The 6,369-nt window shown below is 36.1% G+C and overlaps 1 long non-coding RNA gene across 1 annotated transcript in view; it reads right to left on the bottom strand.

Annotated features, from left to right (window-relative positions):
- Nucleotides 1–1,233: 1,233 nt before the first annotated feature.
- LOC306668627 overlaps nt 1,234–6,369 on the bottom strand; it is a 61,990-nt gene continuing 56,854 nt past the window's right edge. The window contains exon 3 of the long non-coding RNA XR_013765918.1: nt 1,234–1,618. This is a non-coding gene — a long non-coding RNA (uncharacterized lncRNA). The remainder of the gene's footprint in view (nt 1,619–6,369) is intronic.

Here is a 6,369-nt window from a genome sequence, read left to right as displayed (position 1 = left end):
GCATGTGTAAGTGTGTACACACACACGGAGGAATGACATTTTCTCTAAACACCAAGTTTCGGTGAGTAATCATTCCAGTCTTACTGAAAATTTCCATAACTAAAGATGGCTATAACCCAATTCTTTAAAAATTTTAAGTTTAATGTCAACATCAGGCAAAGGTTAAGCCTAAGAAAGGAGAATTATATTTCATTTTTACGTGGGAGCACTGATATTAACAACCTGAAGGAGTAGGTGTTGACCCATCCTCCAATTTGAAGACTCAAAACTGTCCAGTTCATAACATGTCCTGAAGTATTAAACTTCTTAAACAGAGTCATGAAAGTGGTTTTTGGAGAAATCTTTATGGAGGAGCAGAGGCTAGTACAAATTTAAAAATACTAGTTTTTTTTTTTTTTCTTGGAGTGGAAATAAACACAGTATAAAGAGTTAGATATATGTATGGAAAAATAAAGAGAAGTGCATTGACAGAATGGAATATATATTGTGCAGAATACCAAGAAATTAGGTTGGGCAAAAAGTCAGAGGACAGGGCAGTGGGAAACAGGAACAAAGCAATAAAATATTGACAACTCAGTATTGGGCAGTCAGTTAAAAGAATGTATCATCTGTGGATGGAGAAACAGGCTGAGATGGATCTGATATGAAACCAGTTGACTTGGTTGTTGGATAAGAAAGATTATAAAGCTTCAGGTTGCCTTGACTCTAACAACCTTCTTTAAAACTGAATTTAGTGGCACTTAAAATCAATAAACCAAGCCAGGTACACAGAATTTCTAAAAGGAAAAGCAAATGTAAATCACACATTTCTTTGTTCAACACCAAAGTCAGCTTCTTTCCATCTTCTGCATATAAATTGATCATTTCCTCTGTACTGTTTGGAAGAGTTTAACACAGGCACTACTGTTGGGCAGAAACCAAACACAAATACAATAGTGATGGGCAAATATTTAGAATAAATATGCATTTTCCTTGCATGGTGTACAATAACTATTTTGTATAAACAGGGTTGTATGGTATATGATCTATGTTGCTTAAAAAATAAAACAGCCTAGGAGATTATAGATCACAAAAATCTATTAGACCCACTCTATGAAACACAGTAAATATTTTTTTACATTTTCTGTTTTAAATGTTCTCACCATTATACAAACCTCTAAAATATGAGCAAACCATCTATTTCTGAATTTATAATTTCATAAATGTTAAGGAATTTGTTCATTTACAGTATGATCTGGCTGCACTAAGTATTCTTAGTCTCCATTATTATATTCAGTTCATTGAGTAGTTACTTTTAAAATTCTTTATACATTTTCTAAGTGCTCTTCTGGTTCTATAGATCTGTGCTGCTATGATTCTTTTAGCCTCAGACTTGTTCTCCAGTTGCAGCTTCAGAGCTGAGCATTCATAACGTGTTCATTCAGAACATGTTTGGTTACCAGAGGAATTCCAAAGGATGGCCAGTGTGGATCAAGGAAGAGAGAGGAGGGCAGGGAGAATATATTCCTGGCAAAGTACACACAATGTACTCCACAGATGATTTGTTGTCACCGACGGCCAAATCATCCCTGCTCCACACACAAACTCTGTGATCATGTGGTTGGTCTCCAACAGGCCCCTACAAAGGAAGTAAAATGAGAAATTTTAGAAAAAATAAGCATAATTACCATTTTCCCTGTTTTCTCAATATAGGGAGTACCAAGAGATTTAAGTTGAGCACAAAATTAATGAAGCCAGGAAGGCCTCTAACACATGTGTATTTGGTAGTTAGCTGTTGCTCTCCATGGCCCTCAAATGGCATTGCACTAGTTAAAGGAGATTAATAAATCCTGTCTACCCTGATCGGAGTGTATGGGTTTCCATATATTTTAATTGTATAATCTTTAAATGTTACTCGCTTTAGTACAAACAATTGATGAATTGTGTAATTTACATAAGTGATAATAGTTATGAAAGTTCCATTAAGTTTTTGTCAGTTGGAAGCATTTATTTTCTCTTGGAAGTTTATCGGGGTGGGGATATGTGTCCCATGTTCCTTCTTTCAAGACATGATGTTTAAGAAAATGGTATTGCATAGAAATCTGGAAGGAGCATGAACTTGTGTGGAAAAAGACCTGAGTTAGAATGTCAGTGATCCCACATAATAGAATTAGGTAGCATGTGGCAAGACATGGAAATATTAACATCTCTGTACCTGTTCTGCAAAGTATAACTTCTTTGTTATATGTGGAAATTTCAACTGACTTTTAGAATTCTAACTGTTTTAGGGCTTCTTCAAGGCACTTTAAATCTCCTCAGCAACCTCAAAAGTTGGGGATGGGGAGACCACCTTCAATTTCATGGTATAAAGAGTCCAGTGGTTTCCTTAAGATCACAATTCTATTCAGTATCATAGTACAGAATGGATCAAAACAGTCTGATTTCAAAATCTGTGCTCCTTAGCAGTATGATATGCAGATATGTTGTATTTCTAAGAAATATATGCACTATAATGACAGACTATAATGTATGTACATGTTTGAGTGAGCATTACAAGATGAAATAAATATTTTCTTTTATTTGAAATAATTTTTTTCAGTCTTCAGAAAGACTTTATTTTTTTAAAGTTGAAATGTTTTATCTATTGGTTATTTTTAGTTATACATGACAGCATTTTGATATAATTGTACAAGCATGGAATATATCTTATTCTAATTAGGACCCCATTCTTATGGATGCACATGATGGTGGGATTCACTGTGTTGTTTTCATATATGTACACGGGAAAATTACATCTTGAAATAAATTCTTAATTTACCTACCTGTTGAGACTCTTACAAATATGGCAAACAGGGAGACGGTTTGCAATTGGATACCCAGTTGCAAATAATTGTATGTAATTTATTTAGAGATATTGTCATAAAGGACCCACACAGTGCTGTTGACAATTAATAAGATGTTAAATAACTTGGAAAGAAACAAAAGAATTATAATTACCTCTATTTTGTTTTAATTTTCCATTCATTCTTGTTGTCATTATTGCTTATCCTCAAAAGTCTAGGTTCTAGACCTCACATAAACAGGTTAATGATTATCAGTTAGTAAATGTCTATAATAAATAATACCTGATTAAGTGATCATCACAAAATTTATTCAAATGTCTATTCTTAATCATTCTAAAATGGAATGTATGTGATGAATTTGTTAGCAAGAAGTAAACACTTGTGTCTATAAGCAATTATTTAATAAAGCAGACTTCCTTTTCTTCCCCCAGTTCAAAGAAAATTAAGTTGGGCTATCTAGGTTGGAATTAAAACAATGTACATGCTCAACAAATGGGAAAATGATCTATGTACTTTCCTACTATAAAATTCTTGCAGGTTGAAAGAATTTGTTAAAATGAGAAATAAAGAATAGGAAAAGTGTGGAAAATAGAAGAGAAAATAGAGGAGTAGAGGAAGGGAATTGAGGGAAAGGGAGGGAGGGATGGAAAAAGGGAGGAACTATGGAATGAAATTGACAAAATGTTGCTATGTGCATGTATGAATACATCACAATGAATTCCATTTTTTTTTTTTTTTTGCTGCTGGGGATTGAACCCAGGGCCTTGTGCATGCTAGGCAAGCACTCTACCAACTGAGCTATATTCCCAGCCCCACAATGAATTCCACTTTTTTGTATAACTATAGTGCACCAATTAAAGAAACACAAAAAAAGGAGGGAAGACCAGTAGAGTATAGGAAGGAAATCAGGTGGAGCAGGGAATAGATGGAAAAGGAAAGTACTGAGAATTGAAATAGAGCAAACTGTTAAATATACATCTATGAAAATGTCAAAATTAATCCAATTATATATGATGATAATGAAATAATAAAATTCTGGTAAGTGGTAAATTTTTAAAATAAACTCATGAAAACCAAGGAGAATAATTTTTCTACCTTTTCAACTGCATAGTATCCAGTGTATTTTGTGAATAATAACAATTTACTAGGATGTCTGTAAAAAGCCATCAATCCTGTGTTCACCTGGATCAGAGATATGATCATTCAGTAAAGTGGGGAGACAAGCATTTGGGCAGTAGACTGTGACATGATTATACCTTTAATGTGTCAAACCATGTAAAGTCTTAACACAATGCTAGCAGAATGGCTATTTGAAAATTATGAAGTGGAAAATGAGAAAATTTCTATTTGTTCACTTCCATTTCACTCCCTTCCCAGTTCACTGGTCTGATGTAACTCTGGAAGCAGACTCTTGGCCTAAATCTCCCCTGAGCCTGTACTTTCTTATGTTGTCCAAATTTTTCAATGCAGAAGGCAAAACTATTCTAGTAATGAGTGAACGGCTTAATCTGATACCTGTTTCATATGATACATGTGGAGAACTAGAGACAATGCATTATAGTATCAGAGTAGGATGGAAATTTTCTATTCTAAGAAAACTCTGGTTAAGAGTGTTATGAATATGTCATTCTGGATGGGGTGTGTGAAGACAGCAAGAAAGAAGAAACAGAGCATTTATAATTATGAATAAGCAATCATTTTCTATACAGGCGTGACCCCAGATTTTATATCTGATAGTATATAAGGTCAAGTAACATCCTCTGCTGTTCTTCCCTCAACTTTAGAGTACTGTGATTTATTTCACTGGAACCATGCAGAGGAGGCTTTGGTTTATTTCTATGCCTGTACCTTGGCAAGTTCATTTCAGGAAGATAAGGTTCACTTTCCCTCCATCCGTACTGAGATTTCTCAAACACCTGCTCCTGGTCCGTACAGGTTTCAGGTGAAGAGGGTGCTCAGGTTGATGGAGTATAGATGGTTATGGAGCCAGAAGATTGGGAGGCAGGTGATGCTGGTCAATGGAACAGTGATGAGGGTCCCAAAAGGTAAAAGTGCCCTCTGTGACACTGGTCAACTTCTTTGCCACTTTATCATGTGCAGTTTCCTGAAGTTCAGTGGTGATGAGAAAAATCCAGTCTAGAACTGAAGTCCTCAATATACAGACAGAAATCATCTACAAAAGTCCATTTTTGAAAGAGAGGAAAGAACATCTTTCTTTAAGGAAGAATTCTTGACTTTGTGAAAAATTGATGACCTGGGGAGGAAGAAGTCTCATCCCAGTGTTTGGAATTAGAGTGAAGAAGGGAGGCTAGAAATTTACTTGAAATCATGCTTCTCCTCCTTTTTCCCAGGAAAATGGAGCCTTTAAAAGTTAGCTCAGAGCAAATATTCATCCTTGGGAGTTCCCTTTAAATCAGGAATTAGCAGTGAGAAGAGAAACACCAAGGTGCCTCTGAGTCCTGGAAGTTCAGGGGAAGATCTATTTCTCCTACATCTATGGCCCATGCTAGAAGAACTCTGTCTCTAGGTTCAAATAAGTGTCTGTGAAGGAGTTGGGTGCCTCCAGATTCTCTCCCTCACAGTCAATTCCCAAAACTTAACTCTGAACATCTACACAGTTCCCAAGGAGTGCAAATAATCATGATCAAAGGCTTTGATGTTTGACAGTGTCAGAGTTAGAAAAGAACTGGAAAGAACATGTTCTGGAAAGATCATTTTTATATTAGAGAGCAAGAAACAGCACACTCAAAACACACATCACTTGCTATCACAATGGCATTAAACTATGAAAAGAACAACACAAACTTCTGTGCATATTTCCTTTTTCTTTCTGATTTCTTTCCCCTCCCCTCAGCCTTCCAAGAACATGTAACCTGAGTCTTCTTGGGACTCTCTCCCATTGCATTCTACCTGAAATGCTGTTACTGTCCTGTACCAAATTCTTCATAGTCACTACTGATACTCTCTAGAACCCACTCCTCCTTAGCACATGCATCTGGAGGAAAGTCAACAGAAAGAGTGGCCTCCCCTTTCCTCTCTGTACTGAGTAAAGTCATGCTGGCTTACACAAGATCATCTTAGTCTTCCCTTTGATTCACAGGCTTTCCCAAGAGCCTCCGTGGCCATAGTTCTCAAAAAAATCATTTTGTCTCACTTAATCCCAAATCTTCCTTCCCAGCAGGAAAACAGATTTAGCCTTCTCTAGACAAAAGCTAGTTAGGTATTTTCTCAACACGTGATTTCAGAATACCTACCACCAGGCTTAATAGATGACATCTACAATTACAGAAAAGAAAATGCTGTTAGGATCATGCTGTACACTTTACATAGGTCTGTTTACTCTTGATGACTTAGGAAACAAGACAAGGAACAATGGTTGAGTCAAAGATCACATACCCTGTAAACTATGGCAGAGGACACCATGGAAAAGAGTTTTTCCTGCAGAGCATACCTCTCAAGTCCAGTTAGATTATCTGTTTCACAATTCTCAATCCAGGGAGGAAAATGAGTGCTGAGGGTTTATAATGGATGAGGTGACTTTGTCCTA

Source organism: Sciurus vulgaris (assembly GCF_902686455.1).
Source record: "Sciurus vulgaris genome assembly, chromosome: 8".
In the NCBI taxonomy this organism is placed as follows: Eukaryota; Metazoa; Chordata; class Mammalia; order Rodentia; family Sciuridae; genus Sciurus; species Sciurus vulgaris.
The sequence above is the reverse complement of the archived record's forward strand: the minus strand, read 5'-3'. Positions and strand labels throughout refer to the sequence as shown.